The sequence below is a fragment of the Myodes glareolus genome, chromosome 22, assembly GCF_982192425.1.
Source record: "Myodes glareolus chromosome 22, mMyoGla1.1, whole genome shotgun sequence".
NCBI lineage: Eukaryota > Metazoa > Chordata > Mammalia > Rodentia > Cricetidae > Myodes > Myodes glareolus.
In genome coordinates this window covers 60,487,737-60,514,236 of record NC_142047.1, presented here as the reverse complement: position 1 = coordinate 60,514,236, position 26,500 = coordinate 60,487,737, and the positions used below count along the sequence as shown (strand labels likewise).

At 36.9% G+C, this 26,500-nt stretch overlaps 1 protein-coding gene across 2 annotated transcripts in view; it reads left to right on the top strand.

The window, feature by feature from the left end:
* The window catches only part of LOC146895028 (uncharacterized), a 51,304-nt gene that overhangs the window by 5,763 nt on the left and 19,041 nt on the right, over positions 1–26,500 (top strand). The window contains exons 2-3 of one of the 2 annotated variants that reach the window (XM_087900695.1): positions 1,708–1,935; positions 20,851–20,915. The gene's annotated coding sequence lies outside the window, so the exon portion shown is untranslated. The remainder of the gene's footprint in view (positions 1–1,707; positions 1,936–20,850; positions 20,916–26,500) is intronic. The other variant, XR_015736059.1, reaches the window with a different exon arrangement.

Sequence of the window (26,500 nt, the reverse complement as noted above, 5' to 3'; positions counted from 1 at the left end):
AGGGTTACTTCAAGCCACTTGGAATGCATTTGAAGTCGCTAAGCCTTAGAGGCAGGCTGAGCTCAGAGTTTACCCGACGTGCAGTGAAGTCAGTGAGTGATTTTAACCTAAGGAATGGCCCGAAATAATTCTATGTGTTTGTTTTTGTTTGGGGGTTTGGTTTTGATGATGTTGTTGTTGTTTGAGGTTTTTTGTTTTGTTTTGTTTTTGTTTTTTGCCTTGCCTGCAGGAGGCAAACTAATTAAATCATACTAATTAAATCACACTAATTAAATCTGAGGTGGAAAGGAAGCCATTATGATTGATGCTAATAAAATTCAGACAATTATTAGAACCTACCTTGAAATTTTATATTCTATTGAATTGCAGAATATAAAATACAGGAATGAAGTTTAGATGCATATCACTTAACAAAATTAAATTAATAAGATCATTAAAACAGTTCCATCTATAACAAGCAAGGAGAATGCGGCAGTAGTAGGAAATCTCCACAATAAAATATACTATAAGTGCAGCTGGATTCACTCCTGAATTCTTTCAAATTTCAAGGCAGAAGAAACACAAATTCTTATTAACACAAAGAGCATGGGACTGATACATGTGACCAGAGAATTCTAAAAAGAAATGACATTAAAATGACATTTTTGACGTTAGTATAAAAACAGATCCAAGTTTAAACTTTGATAATGCCAGTGAAATCCAGGTTCTTAGAGCTCATGCTCTAATAGTAAAGGATCTCAAAGGAAAACTTTCTACTGTTTTCCAGTAACTTTCTGAATGTGAATGACATCTACCCAAATTGAATTTTAAATAACAGTACATACAGACATGCACATACAGACATTTTCTTGGGCTGCCGGATATGCCTCCTTTTCTCTCTAGTTTCAGGATTTGAGGTCAGACCAAGGACAAGTCGCCTCTGTCCATTACTCTCCCATCCATCTTTATTGGGTGTCAAAATACAGTTTTCCACATACAGATACTTCTTAATTAAGTGGGGTTCCCACAACTTAGAGAGACTCTGGAAAACAAGACAAACAATCCATTAAGGACTAATTCTTTCTAAAGAAGCCTGATTAAAAATTAGACAAGAATAAACATTTGACAGGACTTCTACACCTGCCCCTTCATTTTTGTATTGTTCACAATATGCATGGAAAATTGATAATTTTAATATATAAAAAATTCCAATTTTAAGTAACTTAGAACATTTTTTTGAAGATTTGTTTGTATATATAGTTAAGTCCTGTTTGCTGAAAAAGATTGCCTAGCTGTCCATGGTAGGTTCAGGTGGTGTTAAATTCAGAACACTATAGACCATAGCTGCTAGCTAGTTATATTTCACTGTTTTTTGTAAAAACTTTCAAAATTTGTAGATTATGGACTACGTTGAGAAATCTAGATTTGAAATATTTGAAATACCATAAAAATAATACGTGTTATGATTTTTAATTAAAGTTCCCAGAATTCTTCAAATATTTTGCATATTTATTGATCTTTCTGTTGTTCAGAACGCACTGCATTGAGATTTTTACAAGTTACCCTCTATATAAATCCTTTGCCTCTTTCCACTGTCTCTGAACTCCTTCTGGCAGAGTTTTAGGAACTGGAAGCTTTTGTTATTAGACAAACCCTTAGAAACTGGAAAGAAGAATCCTCCATTATTTCAGTCCTTCCCACTCTAGCTTTATGTTTCTTCCTCTGCAGAAATCCACGATCCAGAAACCTCCAAGTTTGCGGTGTCCCTGGTACTCTGTAATCATTCGCTGTCCCAGATGCTGTTCTGATACTTTCCTGCAGATGGTGCTCACTTGTGCCCTCAGACATTGTTGTGCCATATACGCTGTTCTGATACTTTCCTGCAGATGGTGCTCACTTGGGCCCTCAGACATTGTTGTGCCGTATTAGCTTCCTGTTTGGACTGAAGATGATAAGGTCATGATTCTATCTTCAATTTTTTATTTACTAACAAGATAATGCAAACCGTGATTTGTGCTATTTTTTCCATGCATAGTAAGAACTTGATCAACAGGGATCTTTTTGTTGTATTTTACTGATTTTTCAAGTTAGTTGCTGTGCTAAAGCTATGGGATGCTCCCCTGAGCCTGCTCTAGGTTCTTCTCCTGTTTTCATTATTTGTTTTCTGTGTGCACATCAACTCCTGTGTGCACATCGGTTTTCTCACTCTAGTTTTGCCTGCTATATGGCTAGCATAATTCACAATTATATATAAAATGAGTCACTCAGGAGGTTTAGGAAATAGTTTTATTTTTTCTTCCAAGACAGGTTTCTCTGTGTAACAGCCATAGCTGTCCTGGAACTCACTCTGTAGACCAGGCTGGCCTCAGACTCATGGAGATCTGCTTGCCTCTGCCTCCAACGTGCTGGACTAAAGGTGTGTGCTATCTCCATCTGGCAGGTCATAGTTTCTGAAAAGCTACAGAAACTATGTAGCTTGTCACCTTAGCTGTTAGGCTGTTCCTGACCTTCTGTATGTGAAAACAGGACATGTGCTTCATGGTGCATGGTGCCTGAACATAGTGTCATCTTCTTCCCTAACAGGTTCTTCTCTCTGCTTCATGTGTTCGTTCTAATCCTACCAAGTCCAACCAAAGATATTTTTCTCATTAAACTTGTAATTATTTTAACTTTAAGACTGTTTATTTTTTAAAAAGAACTTAGAGGAATTTAAACAGCATAACAGCAAAGCATCTAATGGAAAGTTATACTAACAATGATGTTTTCTTTTTACATACTTGTTTTCTAATGGAGAGTTGCTTGAGGCTAGGTGCACTCTCAGAAAATACCTTTTGTAGTTAGACATCCTATTTCACAAATTAAAACATTTTTGATTGCTGGTCTTAGAATACCTTATCACTCTCCCTACAAATTAATGACCACCCATATTTCCTGTTGATTCCCGTTAGTGCCACTGTTTTCTTTTGCTGACAAGGAATTAATTAAAACATTATTTATCTAGATCACTGAATCAACATCCTAAAATTCCTTTGAGATAGGATTTGCTGTTCTCTCTGAAAGCTGGTCAGTGCATTTGTCTGGGCCGTCCACTAGATTTGAGGCTTCTCTAGGAAGTAGGACTTACCTGTTTCATTTTTGCCTTGGCACATTATTTAGTAGTATTGTTTTAGATATTATAAAAACCACCAGATGTCTTTAGTTCTTGAAAACCACAGATCCTGGTATGTATACTTCATGTACATAGGGTTTCAAAAAAGAACTATCTCTTGTTCTAAGATGCATTAGAATGAATAGAAAGTACTGTTTACTTTTAGTTGATATGTTCTAATATTTTATGCCATGTCCACATGGATACTTGTATATAAAATTCTATGAATGGTTATTGGGCTGCTGGTTTAAAATTTAAATTGACTCTAAAATCTTACTCTGACATATAACTAGATTTGAATTGGACATAGGGCATTTTGGTTAGACGGGGTAGTTTTTACACTTTTACTCGTTGCCATTGTGTGTATATAATGATGTGTGGGTATGTGCTCACCATGGAGCATATGTGGAAGATAGGATGATATCTTTATGGATCTGGTTCTTCTCTTATACTTTTATTTGAGATCCAAGGATGAAGCTCAGTTCATCAGGTTTATGCCTTTTCCTGCTGATCCATCTCACAGACCACAATTATACAAAATAATTTAATTCATAATTAAATTAATAACAATATGATTTATATTTTGTTTATACTGTATGGCATATCATGTCAATAAGATGTTTCTTTAAATAGAATATGAACTTATAATTTCTGGGACTTTTAAGACTATTTATAATGTTATATAACTTAATCTGCAAGACAACATTTTGTTGCTAATATTGAATAAAAGCAGACTTATTGCTCACCTTTAGTGTTTTTGCTTTAATGTTACATTTACCAAAGAAGCTCAGTCTGGGTAAAGCCTGAGAACCCACTGCTCTGAGCACCCAGTTTATGAAAGTCTAGTTTATTTTCTCAGATTGCGTCCACAATTCAAGTCTGTACTAGTTGGATAAAGCGAAGAGACTCTTGAAAGTAAACAAGTTCACTTGACTAGCCTCTTCTACTTGAGCCGCCTTACATTGAAAGCATTTTCCTTTTATGCTTTCATCACAATGATTAGCGAGTAGTTTCCTTTTAGTAATTCTTAGCCTTTTATCTTTAACTTTATGAAAGTTTTATGAAGAAAAGAAAGTGATACCCGACATTCACTTTCATCATGGTTTATTAATGTATTTGAAAAAAACATATTTGTTATATAAACATAAAGACCCTAAGGGTTCATAATGACTGTTAGAGAAACTTTGAACTATTTATATTTCAGAAATTAAATATATTTTAGCTTTAAAACTAGTGAGATTGACCTGTACTTCTGCCCCACACCTTCCAAACGGGGACTCACCATGTAACCTTGGCTGACCTGGAACTTGATAGAAATCACAGAGAACTTCCTGCCTCTGCCTCACATGTATGACTCCAATGAAGGCTATGTTTTAGTTAACAAGGCACATGTCGTTATACAATGGGAATGTCATTAATAGACTTTGGAACCTTTTCCCTCACTTAATAGCATTCTCATAGCTTTTCATCTTAACTCCCCAAACCATTTGTAATATCCCAAACCATTTGTAATTTGTAATAACCTAGATTCCCAGTTCTGCTTTCCAGCATCCTCATCCATCTCCAAGATGGAAACCTCTATTGAGATATTTTCCTTGTTCCTTGATCATGCTCTCCTTGTTGCATAATATATTGCTTCCCATCTGCACATCAGACCAAAACAGCTTACCTTCACCATGGAAGCTGACCAAGTCACTCTACTCACACAACCACCAGGGCTTTCATCGTGTTATATTGCCATCATATCGATGCTTGATTGTTATGTAGAAAACATATAGTGATTATTCTAATTAAGTCCTGTAATTTCAGACCCCAGTTCTACCACTTCCTAGGTGAAACACATTGGTATCATCAACAAATATTTTCATTTTATTAGTCTATCAAACACTATAATGATAACTGGTTCAAAAAGTTAATAGTATAAGGTATTTGAATTACAGCCTGGAATGCATGCTGAGCTGTCATTAGTAAAATCTTACTTATCGCTGTCAAGTGCTCACTCTGTACTCTTAGAGATGGTATCAAATGCATTGGCTCAGTTACAGATTTCTTGTCAGATACAGATAGGATGGATTCAGTGCACAAAGGCCTGTATGAGTACACCCTCTGCTGTTGTCTAAACAGTTAACAGTAGTTTACAGCATCACCAGGTAAATTTTACTTACTTGAGCTTATGATTAAATTTCCACAGACTGAATTTTATTGCTTCTTAAATTTGCAAATATGGTGATGTTTATAAGAATAAAATATTATTTTATTCTATGCATGCATCTCATTATCACAGGCATCACACTGCATGTCTCATTCGTACTCCTTCTAACCCTTAGAAGTAACTCACAGCAAGCTATAATTCTAATTAGTTTCCTGGATTTCCATAGCATATGCTCTCATCATCAGTGTCAGGTTTCTTTTTACTTCCTGGCTTATCTTTTGAGAAAAGGTTGTTCTGACCAGAACTTACTAGACAACACACACTGGTAAAGAGTGAGGTTCTCTGAACCTGAGTTCATCATTTTATACAGACATGAGAAGGGATGTGTTTGGAAGCACCATCTTGCTATCCTGTCTATTTGTTCATATTCCTTTCGGAAAAAAATACATTAATGATGTAAGCTTTTATTTTCTTATGATGCATCGATAATGTTTCTAGGAGTTATGAATGTGACTATTATATAAGAGTTTGTTTTAAATTAGTAATAATTCCATTGTTTCTAAGTGTTTACTTAGTGTTGTGTATTCAAAATTAATACAGAATAAAGATGGACAATTCTTATAGCAGAGTAGTATTGTCTGTGTTAATATGCCCACAACTTAATTATGATCCTATCTATGACCATTTCCATAAGGTTTTCTTTGTCAGAATCCAAATGCTGTTCAGCCAACAAATAGCAAATGTTTTATTAATCTTTCTGACTCTAGTTCCTGAGTGTGAGAATTTCTGACCAGTCACACCACACTTCTCTTCAACAGACTTTTCATGGCAGTCTCTCATCTCATTAGCTGTCTGCTCAGGATCTGATGGTACGGAGTACCAGTGACTTCTTTGCAGCTTGCTTTGTCTGTCTGTATGACATGGATAGTCTTTAGCAAAACAGCCACCAAAGGATGTTTATCCACCCCCTGCAATAAGTGGACATGCTCGTGTCTACAAGGCACTTGAGACTGCTGGCTGAAAACAAGAAAATAAAACCGTTGCTTCAGCTTTGCATTTGTTAACATTTTAACGGAAGACCAAAGTATCTTTTTCTGTAAGATTATTTACTGGACCAACGGGTGAGCTCAGGAGGTAAGGACCTCTGCCCCACAGGCCTGGAGACCTGAGTTCCAACCTCAAAATCCACACAGCTGTCCTTTTGACTCCCATACATGTGATGTCCAAGCACCACCCCCCACACACACATCACTTACATATTAATAGTAATTTTTTTAAAAGATCCTTTTTTGATTGCATTTGTAATTAACAAAAAATTTTCAAAATTTCTTCATTAAACTTTTTCTGTAGAAAAAAAATAGGCCCATGACTTGGACATTTATTTTAAAGTAGCAGTCATTGTACCAAATATGCTCATCAGAGATTATTATTTTAATAAGGTAGCAACCACTATAATTTATATGCTCATACAGAGATTATTGTTAAATCAAATTTACATATCCATATTATTGTACTTTTTAGAAATTAGCAATTATGATCTACTTTCTTATTACATATAACATTTTACAAATCATCTTTTATTTAGGAGAGTTGAATAATTAATAACCCAGCTGTTTGCAGAATGTTTTTACGTGTACACTAGGGATGGCATTAGAGTATAATGTGACTTGCATGATTTGGTGATGTAAGGTACTTAACACAGGCACCATCAGACACTGAGTCAGTGATCCTTGGAATCACATACTCATTGCGTTCATTTTTTCATTCTTTGTGGTATTTGTTCTATGAGTTTGGATCATTTAATAAGTTTTGGTGAATGAGCTACGTGTGCCTTGTTTAATTTTGGTCTTCCAAGTAGAAAATGCCAGCTGCTCTTCCATCTTTGCTCTCTGCTCTAGGAAACAGTGGCAATGCCTTTGGGTGAAGCAACTCTAACCTTAACCTAAGCTCTTACCTTCACCTAAACATTTTAAACTATCATGACCGTAAAGAACTGAAACATGCAGTCAATATTTTGTCAACTTTTATATCATTTGGAACATTTGAATATTTTAAATTAATGTAGAAGAGTATATTGATGAATATTTTCATTCACTTTAATTTCTGAAGTCTTGTTTCAGACAAGTTTTTAATACTTTAAAATCAGGTAGTTGTGTGCCTGTCATGTGGTTTGACCTTTGCTGACCTCTCCCTATGCAGGCCTTGTGTGTGTGAAGTCCACACGTCTGTGGTGGAGCTGGTCATGCTGCTTTGCTCTCAAGTAAGAGTTTTAGTCACTGGGTAAAATTAACCTGCACGAGAATTTCTTATGCATGTATAGTATTAATCATATTTTAAATTTTATCTCTCGCTGCAGAGAATGCAGAAGATAGCTTGCCTTGAGGTGCTTTAGAGCCTAGTGATCATCCTATGTGAGAACTTCTCTACTCTCACCTCTTTCTCCGTTCTCTCCTCCCTTACCTCCCGTTGTTCTCTTCTGTCTGTGCCTGGCTTTGTTCTATGTTCTTAATGTCTTTTGCTATTGTATGCACCATGTTTTAAAAATACTGCAGCCCATATTGCAATTTGAAAACATAACTGGTAGTTACTATTTTTTTCTCCTCTGTCAGATTAGAAGTGGTAGAAACTCAAGAAACTCAAGGTCCTTTTTTATCAGTACTAAACTCATACAGTGCATTGTTGAGTCATCTTTGGCAGGCTGCTTTTTCAATTTTGTGTAGAATTGGTATGTATTGTTAAATCTGAAAGTTTACTGAATGGTGATTGTCTTTATTAACAAGAATTAAAGGTAAATGATTGGATATTGTTTATTTTTAAAACTATACAAAAACAAACAAGAAAGCTTGATCTATCTATATCTTGAGATAAACCATATATTAGTCTTTTGGATAACTAAAACAGAAATTTATTGGCATTTCATTTCCCTGTCACTTGAAGCCTCGCTGTTACCATATAAATATGAAATGTTCTATAATATTAGAATGAAAAGGAAGTAGATACATGTTTGTAATACATAGCTGTTATATTTCTCCCTGGTCTTCTCAGTAGAAGGGTGAACACACCTCACCATAACCGACCTGAGGTCTGCCTACACCACTACCAAGCCAGATAAGCCGAGTGTGACTTCAGTGGTCTTTATATATCCCAGAGCAAACAGCAAAAGCTTACCTACAGTTTCCAGGTTCACATTTACTTTCTTCAGGAGTGTGTTCATGGGAAGCCAGGAATACAGTTGAGAGGAAACCATAGAGCCAACCCTGGGAGGAGCTCATCTGCAGAGTGTGTGAAAAGTGTACTCTGTGTCGAGGTCCTGAGTTCAGGGGAAATGGAAGCTCCGTGGACATTTTAGGTTGATAAGAATCCAAACATTTAGCAGCTTTTGTGGCAAGGCATAGTTTAGAATGCCTTCTCTCTTAGCTCTGGCTATCACTGCAGTTCAGAGAAATAAAGAGGAATGTTGCATTAGGAACTGGTGTCTTTAATGGCCTCATCATCTAATCATGGGTCTCACATCACCATTTGCTGGCTGCAGGAATTCCTGCCATTAGGGGTCCTAGAGATGAAACTTTGCCTCACATATCGATTGGAAGGAAGAGTGGGAAATGTAAGCTCTGTCTGAGGTGCACTTTCCTTCGTGTGTCAGCAGGACAGCATGATAAACAGGCCTCTTAGTTGGATTTTCAAATTGAATTTTAAAAATAATTCAGTGTTTGAGCACTGAAAAATTTAAGTGTTTCAGGTGGTCCATTTGTTTGTTAAATATCCCTCACCTAAGTAACTTGAAAGGTGCACACATTAAAAATAACTCGCATTGTTTTGTTGTTTTGTGTTAATCTGTAATGCTACTTTCTACAATGCATTTTTAAGAAAGCAAATGAGTGATGCTCATACCGTCAAATGCAGTTGTGTAAGTTAACAATTTTAGTGTGAAATTAATTTATTATTAATAAATTATTAATTTATCCATCCATCATTGAAGATGATTAGTTGGTCCACAGATGTTTTCAAACTTTGGTTTTGAGGGTACTGAGGAAGGTAGACACATTTCAAAGGGTTCTTAAAATAATATATTTTTCTCCAATACTAAAATTCATCATTTTTACCAATTAGCAGATGACTGCAGCAGTGGCAGACCTGGGATGGAGAAAGTTAACCATGCTGCAGAGATATCTTGGCCCTGCTCTCTGCAAACTGTGATCTTTCTGCAGATCTTAATGCATTTTTTCCATTGGAGCTGATCCCTGTAGAATTAGCACCAGTCTGTGGGCTGTCTTCCTGCCAAGGCAGGCAGTCATGATGAGTCTTTAAAACCTCAGACCTCAGAGCTCCTTTTGCTTTGTTTGACTGTCAGTCACCACAGGATGAGCATCAGGAGTGAGAGAGACTAAAAGAAAGAAGTAGTTCAAAGTATGGGTCCTTACTGTCTGGATACATTATATGCCCCCCTGCCAGGGAGAAATACCTTAAAATATGAGCCATGCTGTCATTTAATTCTTTTTTTTTGAAAGTAATTTTATTAAATTATAAAAGTTTCCATTTATGCCCCTCTTCCCAACACCTTCCCACTCCCCCCCTCCCTCTCCTCCTCCCTCTTTGTCCCTAAGGGCAGTAAGGGTTTCCTGCCCTGTGGGAAGTTCAAGTTCCTCCCTCCTCCCTCCAGGTCCAGGAAGGTGAGTATCCAAACAGACTGGATCCCAAAAATCCAGTATATGCAGAGGAAACTAGTCCCAGTGTCATTGTCAATGGCTTCTCAGAAAGACTCCAGGCCAGCCACATTCAGAGAATCCGGCCACATTCAGAGAATCTGGTTGGATCACGTGCTCGTTCAGTCGCAGTCCAACTGGCCTTGGTAAACTCTCATTAGATCCGACCCCTGTCATTTAATTCTTGACAAAATAAGTTTTAAATGCAAATAACATTTTGTAGTTTGTTTGCATAAAATTTATCCTAAAATTTACTCAAGTCATGGGAAACTCAAATTGTGTTAGAGAGAGTAAGCAGTGGGCATTGAAAAGAAAAGAAAGGGAGCTTTTCTTTGGCTGCCCTTAACATCTCTTCGCTACAGCTCATTGGATGCTTTTGCTGCTTTTACCTTTCTTTCCATGTTGCAAATTTTTGTTAAATACTACATACTATTAAGGATATTTGATTTTCTTTCTTTTTTGAGTGTCTAAAAAAATTACTCTTGCCAATAGTTTGTGTCCAAAATGTGGTCTAAATTCACATGAGATCACATTACAAATGTCTGAAGGTACTTGTCAAGGATAATTCAGTTCATATGGCACCCTCTAACTCCAAGGGGCATGACATTCAGTTTACCCCTAGTGGAATTTTGCATTTCTTCAAAAACATGGTTTAAGTTTCAAGGAGATATTATCATTCTCCATTATAATTTGGTTATTGGTCCAAAAGACACAGAACAATTTTTACAATTTTTAGATACTTTTTCCCATGTACATCTTAAATTTTAAGAATTAATTATTTACTCTTCACTTATGGTTTGTGAAAATAGTTACTATCATCTTCTTAAAAAATGTTTTTTTTGGGGGGGGGCTGGAGAGATGGCTCAGTGGTTAAGAGCACTGCCTGCTCTTCCAAAGGTCTTGAGTTCAATTCCCAGCCACCATATGGTGGCTCACAACCATCTGTAATGAGATCTGGTGCCCTCTCTGGCCTGCAGGCACACATGTAGGCAGATATTGTATGCATAATAAATGAATAAATATTTTTTAAAAATTTTTTTTTTCATTTCGGAGTATAAGGAACTGTATCAGGTGGTTGGTTAGTCTGTGTTCTACTTGGTAAAAGAGCCCAGGGTCAGTGTACAGGCTCTTCAGTTGTTGTAGGTAGCATGGCATCAGACTGTCTACTTCTGCACACTGTGGCTGAGGTGCTCCCACCCCTCACACAGCACTTACTTCCTCCTTAAGTTCTCCTTGGTTACTACATTCTTAGATGAATAGCAGGTCGAGTTTCTCAAGTAAACCTTTTTAGGTACTATAATAGTTTCGAATTATTTCCAGATTTTCTTTTTCAGGAAGTCTCCATGAGAAGAATTCTAAAAAAAATTGAATGTTGTTACCCACAGGATTTCTTTAAGTTTCCATCAGTAAAGCTTAGCAGATGCCACTTGCATTTCTCTTTGCCTTATGTGTCAAGATAGAAATTGAGAGACCTCATATTAAAAAGAAATCATACTGTCAGTATTTAAGTGCTTTCTGACTTAAAGCAAATGTCTGCTTAATAAATCATTCCTATTCTCATTAAAAACTTTAAAATACATAAGTTAAAATAAACACTCAATGTATGACATGCCCAGCATGAATTATTTTGTGGTTTATGTGACTTTGTTCTTGTCTAAATACTTCATATACTTAACTGAAAGGATTTGGTGCCTTCACTGGTGTGGTTAGGGTGTGACCCAGGACTTTACAGACTGCATTCACAAAGGAGCCACAACTGAGGAAACCCTTCTCCTTTCAAGTGATTTGGCCTTTGAACATTTAATGTTTTAAAACCTTTTCTCCAATTTGGTACAGTTTAGTCAGATGGTACAAAAGAAAATGATTTTTTTTTCTGGATTTAATAAAGCCAAGATGAGGTTCTAAGGCAAGGCTGAGGCTAATGCAGAGGCCTGATAAATGCCTTCTTTCGTATGTACTCAGTACTGTAAGGACTTGAGGTTGTGTAATAAGATGATAAATTTGAGAAAACCAGAGATGGCACCTTTTTTTTTTTCTCCAGGTCTTTGGAAATATTATTAAATCCAAATTTTCATGGTGGAATTCTGTCACATGTGAATCAGTGCTTACACACTCTGTGACCAGCTTTTGTTAGTATTTTGGTGGTTACTAAAACCCTAGTAACACACTTCCATTCCTCAGGGAGGCTAGGCTTATCTATGGCATTGCAAATTACATATATGAATGAGGCAGAACTTAATAAACAAAATAAAAAACCAACAACAAGAACACATGACTGAGATTTTTAATTGATATAATCAAGCAGCATGCATGTGTGACTCTGAAGACTATGGAAGTGGACCCTGAAGCGGGGAAGCTTTCCCTGCTATGTTATCAGGGAAGGAGACACAGCTCTTGAAGACAGTTCAAGCAGGTCTGCAGATCTGTTTGTCTGTCCTCGGGCCTGGCACCCACCTTGTTTATTACACATTACAAATTAAATAATTAGGATTAGCAAGATAATTCCACAAGGAAAAGTGCTTGTCCCACAAGCTGGATGACCAGAGATAGATCCGCATAACCCATGATGAAACCAAATCCCGAAAACTGTCACTCACATCTAAATTAAAACAAGAAATAAAAAGGGAAGATATGACTGCTCCTAGGTATGTTGGAAGAGAACATTTATTGTAGATAAAAGGAAGAGCGTGGTAAATTTGAGGGAGAACATAGCCAGAAGCATCTGGAAGGGTCCAGAGTGAATATACCTGCAAAGTGAGTCTGACCGTGTGAGGAGAGGGAGAGAGGGCAACCAGGAGCAGTGGCCAAGAGGATAAGAGGCCCAAAAGGCCAAAAAAGGACCAGCATCGTCAAAATGGCTGGATTATATAGGAAGGAGAAGCTGGGGGAAGGGCAGCCCCAACCCCTGGGCTGGCGAGTTCAGGGTAGGGGCTGGTTATGCCAGCCAGGATGACCCTATAAAGGTTGGCACTGAGGGATACTGGGAGAACGTGGCAGCCACCACCTGCTTTGATGTGTTAATAGGCACCAAAGTTAGTCATTTGTGGGGGTTTGAGACCTAACAAGTTCCACATGCACTCCATGGCACAAGCATACCGATGCCCTCCCCAGTATCATACACGCATTAATAATAATAGTTATAACTTACTAATAAAATGAATCAGTTTATTTGCTGGATTATGTAGAGTATTTCACATCTTCCTGAGTGTCTTTTAACAATTCATCCTTTTGTTTGATGCTTTCTGTTAGCTTTCTCCCTTCATGTTCACATGAATTGGTTCATCTAAAAAGATGTAGATGCTCACCCTAAAAGAAAAGTAAGCTTCAATGGGATAGTCAAGGAAAGAAGGTCTCTGAAATTTCTGTCCCATCTCATGTAACTTCTTGTGTAAAAGGCCATTATGTTCTCATGCTAAATCAGAAATTAGGAGAGATATGTTTTACATGTAGTTTTTGAATATTGTTTTAGAAATTCTTATTGTATCAAACTTTAATTTCAAGACTTGAAGGATTTCAAAACCATGTCTATAAATAAATCTTAGTTATATATTTGAATGTGGCAAACACTAATTTTTTTAAATGTTACATATTTTCTCTTAGAATTGCTTTGTGTCCATAGATTTTGATGTGTTGTTTTCATTTTTATTCAGTTTTTAAAAGGTTTTATGTTCCTTTTTGATTTCTGTCTTGGCCTAATTTTCATGTGATAGTATGTTTGTTGTTCAGAGTCAGTTTTGCGTGCCTCTTTTTGCAGAAAATTCCATGGGTTTCTGAAAAAAAAATAAAAACATAGCAGAGAAAGCATTCTTTAACATTTGCGTGGAATGTGCTGTAGTTGTCTCTTAGATCAATTTGATGTATGGTATTTGTTTAGATGTTCTGTCTTTTGGTGAGAGTGGAGTATTGAAGTCACCTATTATTTGTTAGGGTATTTTTAGGGTATTTGTTAGGGTATTTTATTTGTTAGTGATTTTTAGAGAGAGTGTTTCTTTTATAAAATCGGGTGTCCTTTTGTGGGTAACGGCCTAGAACTGTAATATTCTCTTGATAGATTTTTCCTTTAATAAGTATGTGCAGCTATGTTGAACATGTTCAAACCTTGTGCTGCCATTCTTTAAGAAATATAGTAGGAATAGTTTTCTATGTAACATTTATGTCACCATAAGTACTAAGTACTACAAACCTAATTATTATTTATATTGTACCAGGGTTGTGCTTATATTATATAGAAATATTATACCATTTTATATGAGGAATTTGAGTACCCCTGAATATTGATATCCTTATGTTGCCTACTTGTTTTTACATGATTATCCTTTATATTAGTAATCTCTCTAAATTAACCAGTTAATCATTAATATTTTTATTATTTATTAAATTATTTTATTATAAGCTTTGAGTACAATATTAAAAAATGTAAGCAATGAAAGGCCAAAAGTAAAGAATACTTAAAATGTTTTACATATACACTCAGATATGAATTAGCTTATCTTTCTACCCTAGGTATCTGTCTTCCTTCTTTCCTCCCTCCCTCCTTCCCTCCCTCCCTCCCTCCCTTCCTTCCTTTCTCTTTCTTTTTCATTCTGTTTCTTTTTGCTATAATAAACACCATGACCAAAAGCAGGTTGAAGGTGGAAAGGATTTATTTCAACTTACTCTTCCATGTAATAGCCCATCATGAAGGAAGTCAGGACAGGAACTCAAGGCAGGAAAGGTGAAGGCATGAACCATGGAAGAACACTGTTTATTGGCTTGTCTCAGGGTCACTTGCCTAGTGTAGTATTTCCCACAGCAGGCTGGGTTCTTCTGCATCTACCAGCATTCAAGACAGTACACAGAGACATGCCCATAGGCCAGTCTGACCTGACAGTTTCTCAATTTAGGTTCCCCCTTCACTGGATACTTTCATTTGTCTCGAGCTGGCAATAAGAAACCAATCAGCAGTTTCCCTTTCATAGGAAATGTATGGGACACTACTTCCTTATTTTATACACAGTCTTCACTCAAGTTTTTGTTCTTATTAGTTTTACTAGTTTATTCCTTGGATTTTTCAACATGTCATCACCTTATCAGTTACAGCAAACATTTACTTTGAAGATTTTAAGGACTACCACCACTTTTTGGTGATAGTTAATATTACGTAGACTTTGAGATACCATCTTACACATGTCAGAATGGCTAAAATCAAAAACACCAATGATAGCCTATGCTGGAGAGGATGTGGAGCAATGGGAACACTCATCCTTTGCTGGTGGGAATGCAATCTTGTGCAACCACTTTGGAAATCATTGTGGCCATTTCTCAGGAAATTGGGAATCAATCTACCTTAGGATTCAGCAATACCACTCTTGGGAATATACCCAAGAGATGCCCAATCATACTACAAAAGCATTTGTTCAACTATGTTCATAGCAGCATTATTTGTAATTGCCAGATCCTGGAAACAACCTATATACCCCTCAATGGAAGAATGGGTACAGAAAGTGTGGAACATATACACATTAGAATACTACTCAGCAGTAAAAAATAATGACATTTTGAATTTTGCATGCAAATGGATGAAAATGGAAAACACTATCCTGAGTGAGATAACCCAGACCCAAAAAGACAAATATGGAATGTACTCACTCATTAGTGGACTCTAGCCATAAACAAAGGACATTAAGGCTATAGTTGATAAGCCTAAGGAAGCCAAATAACATGGTCAACCCAAAGAAATACATATATAGATCCTCTTGGAAATTGGAAGCAAACAAGATTTCCAGGCAAAAGTTGGGGATGGGGGTGAGGTTAGGGGAAGGGGAGTGGGGAGAGAGAAGGGAAAATGGAAAGACTGGCAAGAGCTTAGGGGAGTGGGAGGGTGGAGATGGAGGAAGGAGAGGTATAGGAGCAGGGAAGAAGATATCTACATTAAGGGAGCCATTTTAGGGTTGGCAAGAGACTTGGCTCTAGAGGGGATTCCAGGAGTTCACGGAGATGTCCCCAGCTAGGTCCTTGGGCAGCAGAGCAGAGGGTGCCTGAACTGACCTTGCCCCACTATCACACTGATGATTATCTCGAATATCACCATAGAGTCTTCGTCCGGTGATGGATGGAGATAGAGACAAAGTCCCTCATCAGAGCAACGGACTGAGCCCCAAGGTCCAGGTGAAGAGCAGAAGGAGGGAGAAGATGAGCAAGGAAGTCTGGATTGCGAGGGGTTGGTTCCTCCCACTGAAACAGTGTGCCTGTTCTAATGGGAGCTCACCAAATCCAGCGGGACCGGGACTGAATGAGCATGCGATCAAACCGGACTCTCTGAATGTGACTGAAAATGGGGGCTGACTGAGAAGCCATTGATAAATGTACTGGGACTTGTTTCTACTGCATATACTGGCCTTTTGGGACCCTAGTCTATCTGTCAATTTGGATGCAAAGCTTCCTAGGACTGGATGGGGGGCAGCTTGAACTTCCCACAGGACAGGGTTCCCTGCCCTCTCTTAAGGGGGGAGGAGGTGGGAGGATGTGGAGTTGGGGAACAGGAGGGGAATGGGAAGAGGGGAAAAAGTGTAAATTTTTTTAATGGAAAAATTAAAAAAAGAACACAGGAAATTGAAAATCAATTTTCAATTTACAGAAGACTTTAAATCCATTCTTACCCTCTTGTTTTCCTTCTAATATTTACCATATTTTCAAAATGTTTACGATAGATTAACTATCTAAGGATATTAAGTTGCCATGTTTAATCTTATACAAAGAAGGAGGAATGAATAATGTGCACTGTACTGGCATAGATGAGGAGAAACTGATGGAAAGAGTGATGTTTGGGGCCTGAGCTGTCTACTGGTCATCATACTGACATAAGAGAACATAGGGATTTCATTGTCACCCTTCTGGAACTTATTTGTCTTCAAAGTGTTCCATTTCAAAGGGTCTTCACACAAGATCCAGTTCCCTGAGAAAGCCCCTCATCTTAAGGAAGTTTTTTGCATCCTCAAAGAAGAGTTTAAAATGGTGGCCAAGCTGGTTTACAGACTTGGTGGTCCTCTGCAAGCATTTCAAATTGAAATTAAATGTTTCCCACAAGATAAAAATGTGATGTGGAGTGTTTATATGCCCAGCAGGATGCATTCATGCTGCTCCTTTACTCATAATGAGTTTATGCTGTGCAGGGCTCTCTTGGGGCAAGATATAGCCCGAGAAAGCATATATTTCACAAAAATTCAAAAAAAAACTAGTACACTGGTCTAAGATACAAATTTCTTAAATGAAGTCTCATGCCTCTATTATCCATTGGCTTGTTTATATTTAAACACCAACATCTTTACCTTAGGTCTCACTTTTTACTACTCTTTCTTTATCAAAGGTTATATCAAAATTGTCATCTGACCTAAAGGCAGACTACCGATACTTTTAGTTTGATCTAAATAGTTTTCAAAACATTTTCTCAGCTCATCTTGTACATTGGAGACTTGGATGTGTTCTAGAAAATTTCTGTGGTTCTTTCTATGTTTCAGGAGTTTACCGTTACTTGTCTCCAAGACTCTTCATAGTGGACTGAGTTGTTATCAAAGTAAATGTCAAGTAGTTCTGAAAAGCTAATACCTTTTGTGGAATCTTGATTTGCAATAAACTTAGTATTTAAGATCAATGTCTTAAAGGATGGTAGTGTGATACCTATTTAAAATGTAAGAAAAGAAGACCTTTGTGATTTTCAATAAAGATGAAATTTAAAGAAGTGTTGAGAAATGGAGTGGCCTTCCCAAGGTGCTTAGTGGCCGCATCCCAGTGACTTTGTTTTGTCTCCAAATCTTTTCCCAGTTACTGATTCTCTTTGTGCATAAAATATAGATTCATGTTTTTCCTTGAAATATTTATCTATCAGTTTGGGTAGGAGGAGCAGGCGGCAAATTCTTCCCAGCCACCCAGCTAGCTTACACCCAAAATAATTACTCAGAAACTGTATTAATTAAATCAATGCTTGGCCCATTAGCTCTAGCTTCTTATTGGCTAATCTCTTACCTGTTAATTTAGCCCATTTCTATTACTCTGTATATCTCCACGAAGGTCATGGCCTACCACCAAAATTTCAGCATGTCTATGTCTGGCGGTGGCTCCATAGTGTTCCTGACTCTGCCCTTGTTTCTTCCAGCATTCAGTTTAGTCCTCCCCACCTACCTAAGTTCTGCCCTATCAACAGGCCAAGGCAGTTTCTTTATTCATTAATGGTAATCACAGTACACAGAGGAGACTCCCACATCACCTTCCCTTTTCTGTTTAGATTAAAAAGGTTTTAAATTTAACATAGTAAAACAGTTATCAATCAAGAATTAGTTACAAATTTATATCAACTTTATCATTTATCATAACTAAGGAAAACTATAACCATAAATTCTTCAACTCCATCAAAGACTCCAGAAGGATATAATACGACCTAAGAAAACAGGACATACATTGTAAGCAACTTCCAAAACTCTAGAATTGACAGAGACCTCTCGCTGCCTGGACAGTCACACAAAGTTCTTCTGTACCATTGCAGCATCCAATCTTCAGCCTACAGGCCCATAGTATCCAGCAGACTTTTCCATGAAGCATGAAATTTCAAAGACAGGTCTGCCTGTACTGGCAGTTTGCCAGTCACTTTCTTCTGTATCCTGCAGAATGTCTTGCAGACTCTTCCATGAAGCAGGAACCCCGAAGGACCCCCTCATCCCCAGGCAAGTTCAGCAGTCACCTCTCTGTGGATCCCGCATGTCCAGTTTATCTAACAAACTCCATAAGGAGCCTCTTTGATGCCCATTCTCCTCTTGAAGTAGACTGGTGCTGCCAGGAGCAGATGTGTCTTACTGTCATGAAAAGTCCTAAATTTTTAAAATATTTAAATGCCATATTCTGAAGGTTATGAAAGATTTGAAGAATACCTAATAACTAAAATACGTCTCTGTATATCTAGAAAAGCTAACTAATATGACTACTTGTCATTTTATATACTGAGTTAATTATATACCGGTATCAATTTGAGTCAAACTTGGATTTGAGATGCTAAGAAATGTCATTTTGTTATAATAAATATTCATTCCACCATATCAGTTAAGCTGTCAAAATTTTATAAAAAATTGTGATTTTCCATGTGCAAAAAAAAAGAAACATAAGTCATGAAATGAAATTTGCAGATGAGTGGCATGGGTGATTAGTAGAAATTGTATATGTGTGTATACTAATGGAGCTAGAAAAATGCTCATAGAACTACTGAAAGGAATAGAATTGTCAGTATAAAACCTGCATGCCCAGCATTTATTTTTAAGAAAGCTGAAGTAACTTGAATTAACCACAGGCTGAAGTAACTTGAATTAACCCAGCACCAAAATGGATATTTAAATTATATTCCAAATTTTCCATGGAAAGTGTACAAAATAAGCAGCATTCTTTCCTAAAAAAAAAAGCACTGTATCATAGTTGTTGATGTTCATAGTTGTAGCCCTTTCTCTGTGGGGCCACCAGATTCAAGCATTCTGAAAATTTGGCTAATGTCCAGTTAGCAAAGAGATAATACTTTAGAGTAATATTTTTACCATTAAGTACTGTATTACACATTTGAGCATAATAAAATTATAGCTTTGTGCTGTTTCACGCTTTTTAAATGTGAGTCTGACTAGAGAAATTTATTCCCAAGGCAGTATAAAGATATGAATATGTAAAGGTACAAATGCATAATGTATAGCAGCATAAAGGTATAGATACATAAAGGCATAGATTGCATAAAGTAACATACATAAAGGCATAGGTGCATAAAGACAAAGATGTTTACAGCTACAAATGCATAAAGACATATAAATGTATAATGACACAGAAGCATGGAGGTATATTGTATAAATGTATATACACATAAAGACATAAATGCATATATGTATAACTGTATGGCTATGGATGCAGAAATATATAGGTGCAGAAAGGCACAGGTGCATAAAGGTATATGTGCATCAAGGTGTGTGTGTGTATATATATATATATGCACAGATAAATAAGCATATAGATGCATAAATACACAGATGCATAAAAGTATAAATGCATAAAGGTGTATTGCATAAATATATAGCATGATTAATAAAAACCCAGAGACAGATATTGAGGTTCAATCTGAGGTCAGAAAAGCAAAACAGCCAGCCACTTGTTCTTACCTCTACTTCATTCCAAAATGGCGATCTTGCCTCAGGGAACCTCAGAATGAGACTGTGTCTGAGAGCTGTTTCTTCCCATCTTATATTCCATTCTAGTGCTGGCTTTAAAGGCATACACCTCTACCACACTCGTTTCTGTGGCAAACTAGTGTGGCTACTGGGATTAATGATGTGTGTCACCACTGCCTGGTCTGTAAGGCTGACCAGTGAGGCTATTTTACTCTCTGATCTTCAGGCAAACATTATTAAAATGCAAATGAAGTATCACTACAAAAATGTATAGATGCATACATGCATATATAAAGGTTTTCTTGCATAAACATAGATACATAAAGCCATTTCTAATTTTCTTCCAGTTATAATGAAGACTATGTATTAATGACTAAAGTTTTCAGTCATATAAAATATCTCTTCCTTGTGTATAGCTTTAGGCCTGTATAGCTTTGGCCATTTGTTCTTTCCTGGAAGGAAGCTTGGTGCTGAACTAAACTACTATCTTAATTTCCAGCAAACTTCAGTTTTTGGGGAACCAAAAGCCACCTTCTAAACTGTGTGAATCAGGGTCATTAAAATTTCTTTCTTCTGAAATGACACGTGTTATAAAACCTTGCAAAGTATTATGGAGGTTACAGTGTCAGCATGGGCCTTAGTTAGTTATTGTTTCATTTGCATGTTCATCTTTCTTACATTTGCTTTGGTTTATCCCTTTAGGAATGGCAGAATTCTATCCAGAAGAATGCAGACCTTGCATTAATTGAACTCATCAATGAAGGAAGGTAAATAATTTTGCTCTTTTTGGACATCTAGACCGTGTGCATTTGATTTCACTGGGAAACTGCATTTTCACACCATCTGTTCTAAAGATTGTTAGAAAAATAGCTTTGAATTAAATAATTTAATATGTAGGCACTTAAATTTTAAAATAATAAATTTTAGGTATTAAGTATTTAGTTTTTGGAGACAAGGTATATATAAATGATAATATTAGATTTATGATGTTTTGTGAGATTTGAGTCACATCTTACTGAATAGTAAAGTTGTTTCAGACAGATCATGTGAACCCAGTCTGCAGTCCCATCTGCTACCCCATCTGTTTTCAGGCTAAGCTCAGTGTTCATGCTTGAGCCCTCATCAATTCACATGAACCAGTGTCCTCTGATCCTGTCATGCAGCTGGTACCTGACTGGAAGTATAAGGAATGTTCAATACAGAAGGTGTAACAGCCTTTGTTCGGGGTGTCTGTTACCATTGTTAATGATGCCATAGGTGATATTTTGTTTGAAACCATTGCTGTATTTATCACTGTCGTGTGTGGTTGTTTACTATGAGATTTTTCAGTGCTTTATTAGTGATAGACACATCAAGGTTGCTAGATCTGTCAACCCATGACAGGTGCAATTTCTATCAACCCAAGGCATGCAACCATTACAAGTTGAATTTCCTGTATGTTATAATGCATTCTAAGGAAAAGTAGTTTATATGTGGAATGGCTTTGCTTTCTTCTATCACTGCACTGTATCCTGGGAAACTACCTCTGTTTGTATAGTATCTTATTGCACATTTCTTTTGTTATCAATGAACAATGTTTTCATCATAATATACTTCTGAAACTTAAAATAAGTTTTATGCTTACTGCAGTGTAAAAAATGAAGGAAATTATGAAAACTGGTAATAGGGAAAGAGAAATGGCTTAGGGCTTAAAAGGACTGACTGGCTGATCTTCCAGAGAACCCAGGTTAAATTCCCAGCACCCATATGATGGTTCACAATCATCTGTAACTCCAGTTATAGGAATGATGTCCTGTTCTCGACTCTGTGGGCATCAGAAATGAGAAAAAATGATTTTACTGTCAATAATACTTGTAAGAGCTAAGGAGGCTGAATTTCTAATGCTCTAATTAAATTGTAATTATTGTCAAAAAAGAATGGCACTAGAACATTTGCTAATAACAAAGATATAAAGCTTCTATGAGTTTCCTTTTCCAGTAGTAGTTTAGAGTTTGCTGTATATTGAGAGTAAATGAAAATAAAATATTGATCACTTTTTTAAACAATTAAATCTGAAACTCTCATCAAGAACTCATTGGTCCATACAAGCTTTACTACAAAGAGGAAGCAATATTATGATCCTAGTTGAAGGTGATGTTAGTATTGGCAACTATAAAGATAGTTTTCAGGATGAAAGTTTTGATAATTTAAAAGCATAGAACATGAATGAGGAGAATAACTGCTATTGTACAGTAAGTTACAGTGCTTCAAGATGGCCTTTATTTTAAAATGACTTTTATCTTGACAACATGTTTAAGGCTGGAGGAATCATGCCAGTGAGAAGAGAATGCCATCGTAAATTTGACCAGAGACACAATTAAAAGACATCCAGACTAGGGGAGAATAAAGATCTAGAGATCAGGACTAGAGATGGAGGTCAGTAGATACTTCTTGCCTAGTATTCCAGAAACCTAATGTTTTAACCCTAATAGCACATAAACTGGGTATGGTGAAACATGCTTGTGATACCACATCTTGAGAGGTACACAGAGGACAATTAGAAACTCAAAGTGATGCTCAGCTATTCAGTGAGGCTAGTATAGAAGACACAAGACTATGTCTTTATAATCAAACAATAACTTGTAGACAGTTATATAGTGCAAAGGCTTGGAGGCTTGCGGTAACAAGGTATGCTGCAGAGGAGGTATTTCCAGTCATCCCACAGCTACTGGCTCTAGTAGCACAAACTCCAACAACACAGGATCCTGTCATGAGAGAACTTGTGGTGCTCTGGGTGCTGGGAAGTCATTGCTGAGGATTAGGCATTGTGTGCAGTGTGATACACAGATTCAAGGGCTCAGCATGGAACCAGACTGCCCTGTGAGGTTTCAGGCCTCTTTTTAGGGGTGATTTAGCTGTGAGGATGGAAGACATGAGCATATTAGAAAGTATCATTTAGAAATTAGGTGAAAAAGGCAATGAGAGAAGACAAAGAGAAAAAACAAGGACAGCCTGGTTTATGGCTTTTAGAAATGGATGTCATGTAATAGAGGTTCAGCTCACACAAGGGGAGCAGAACAGGAGGAGCATAGTTTGATGAGAAGAGCTTTTGCTTTGGGTTACACTGAACTTGTGAAATGCCCAAGGCATCAAAGTACTTGGATTCTGGACTCTTTAGTGTCATAAACCACACCTTGCGGTGGCTTCTTTCACGCGCTTGCCATGATGGGTTTGTACATTCCAGGGTAGGAACACATGGATTAGAAATGTTAGTAAGAACAGAGATATGAAAGAAATAAAGAGACATAGGATAGTACTGGGAGGGCAACTCAGTGAATACTGAATTCATCCACATTTATTTTTCATTTAGTTTTATAACCCAATACAAAATGGGGGGGGGGAAGAAGACACAAGACTGCTTTAACATGACATAAAGGACAACCAGAACAGTTACTTGTTTCAATTCTTGATACATTAAGCCATGATTTCTTGAGTAAAGCATTTTGAATGCTTTGGGCAGGATATGCAGCAAATATACCTTAGACCAAGTATCCTATTGGCAGCCACTCCCAATGTCAAATCTCCTATTTTTAAGTGAAGGAGCAGGAATAACCTTGAGTTCCCTGACCTTTGGTCAGGGTGTTGTGGATCTACCTCTGTGGGCCATATTAATGTCAAAGACACCAAGTAAACACAGCCTAGGTTAGCATTTCTTGTTTGTAGCCGCACCTGTTGTCAACAACTTTTAAAGAGTTAAAAATAAGCTCAAACTTTTTGAACTTTAGTCAAGGTGAAAAACGCTCACATCTGTGGGCCCCTGCACTTCAGAAAGCAATCTGGAAGGGTTTTAGGTAAGTGGAAACCTTCCAGTACATGGTGTCCATCTTTTGCCCCACATCTCCATGTGTTTGCCTCTCTCTCTGTCTTCTGGAGTTAGATTAGATACTATGCTATCCCAGACATTTCCATAAGCAGCCAGCCACCTTCATGATGCCATCTCCAGTTACCTTCTTTGTCACCAGTTTATCGATCTCCACCCTAAAATTCTTTCCTTAAAAATTAGACTTTATTTGCTGCTTTAGATATGTGTAGGCCACCACATCTGTGCATCCTGAAATAGTGCCTTAGTGTGAATTAGAAATTAGAAATATTTATGAGAGTAGTGAGAATATTGTTAAAATGACCAGTGTTGAAAAAACTGGACAGAAGTGACCGAGGAGACCTCAGAGCTTGTGGGATGACATGGAAAAGCCTATAGTGGGGTCTGTATTTACAATCTAGTGTTTTCCCCTACAGTCCAAGGTAGGTGGCTAGAAGGCTTTGCACACTCCCTTCTCTCTTCACTGAGCCTGTAAATTAAACTCTTATCCCCTGTTTCTCAGTCCTTCCCCTTCCCCTTGGGCCTTACTCACCTTGGCTTCATGCTAGAAATTGCTGACTGGTCATGTGTTTCTTATGGGTGCTTTCACAGTGCCTAGTCAGACATGGCACACACATGTTATGTGTGTTATGCCAAGTTCACATATTAGCCCTTCCACTGGAAAGTGCTTTTACTCTAAGTATTTAACATAATTGTACCCTGGCATTATTGTAGAGAATGGTCTGAAATGTAGTAGCACCTATTTCTCTGAAAATAATGTATGTGACATTTATAAGAGCTGCTAGTAACAGAGACACTTAGGATGAAAGGTTCCATTCGCGTTGTTAAACGTTATACATACTAAGAATTCTCTGGTTTCTATCCTATCTATAGTTTAGATCACTTTTCAATTTAAATATTTTTCTTGTGCAAATTCAAAATGTTAATTTTAACTGGAGCCTTTTTTTCCACCACCACCCCCCGTTCCCAAATAACCACTCTGAGGCTTAATATTAATCACAAACTGTTTGGCCTATTAGCTCAGGCTTATTATAAACTAGTTCTTACAACTTAAACTAACCCATTTTGATTATTTTATATTTTACTTTGAGACTCGTGGCTCTTTCTTCTCTGGTGACTACTAGCAATGTTCTGATTCTACTCTTTCTCCTTGTATCTCTGCTTGGATCTCCTGCCTGACTCTAATCTGCCTAGCTATTGACCAAATCAGCTCCTTTATTAATCAATGGTAATAAAACACATTCACAACATACAAAAGGGCATCTTTCATCAGTTAATACTGGTTTCCAAAAGCCAGCATGAACATGACCATTTGATTCTTAGGGTAAAAGCACATCCCTCTGTTTGTCTGCTGTTGTGAAACTTACTCACTGTCTGTGTGCTACATACAAACTCAGTACTTCACATGTGATTCCTCATTTGTCTGAACACGGAACATTGCTCCTAACTCTTAGCTTGATTGCTGGGCTTTCCATTTATTTGACTAGTAGGAATAGAAATAAAAACCTCCGAGTGGAAATTGTTATAAATGTTTATCCTTCTTAACAGCTACACCCATGAATACAGTCCATGAATCAGAGTCTGAGAAAGCATGTTTGAGTCATCTATAATTAACAGGAGAAACTAGCTGATGAATGTGCAGCTGAGCTAAAGCACACCCAGGGCAACCAGGAATTATACTCTGGGTCATCTAAAAGAATCTAGCCAAGAATCTTTATTATTAAAACAAAGCAAGGTTAATGTAATGTAAAATTGCCTGTAATATCTTGGCAATAATAATTAGAATTTAAATTATTAAACTATGAATTGAAAGGGAGGTATATAAGAAAGACATTTTTAAAATATGTGAGAAATCCTTTGAAATGAATTAATCTTTTCCCTAAATAAAGTTCCATCACTCTTTTGAATGGGATATCAGATATAATTAATGAATGTCATATACAATTAATGAATTTGCTGTAAAATGTAGAATGTTTATGTCCCATGCTGATATAACCTGGGCTCACAATATTCCAGTTTTCATTTTATCTTCATAAAAGTTAAAGATAGTGTAACTCTTTAGGATCTGAAGAAGAGGAACTTGATCCAAGTGTAATTCATAATTATGTGGCTACTATTTTTAAGCCATTTAACATTAAAACTGCCAAAGTTTTGTTTGAATTTATTTCTCCAACAAACACATTAGTCACTCATACTCAGTCACACACACACACACACACACACACACACACACACACACACACACATACACAAACACCAGCAATTTCCAAAGCTATAATCTCTGAACCATTTCCTTGGAACTAATGTTTTAGTTTTTAACCATGAATGTCTGGAAATTTGAAAATAGAAGTTTTTCTCTGTATTGTTTCATCTGGAGACTAAATCAGACATTTTTCTTCTTATTCTTTGTGTGTGTGTATGCGTGTAATATTAAGTGCTGAGTTTTATAAATAAATAAGTAAAAACAGTCTTCTGCTTTATAAAATTAGTGTG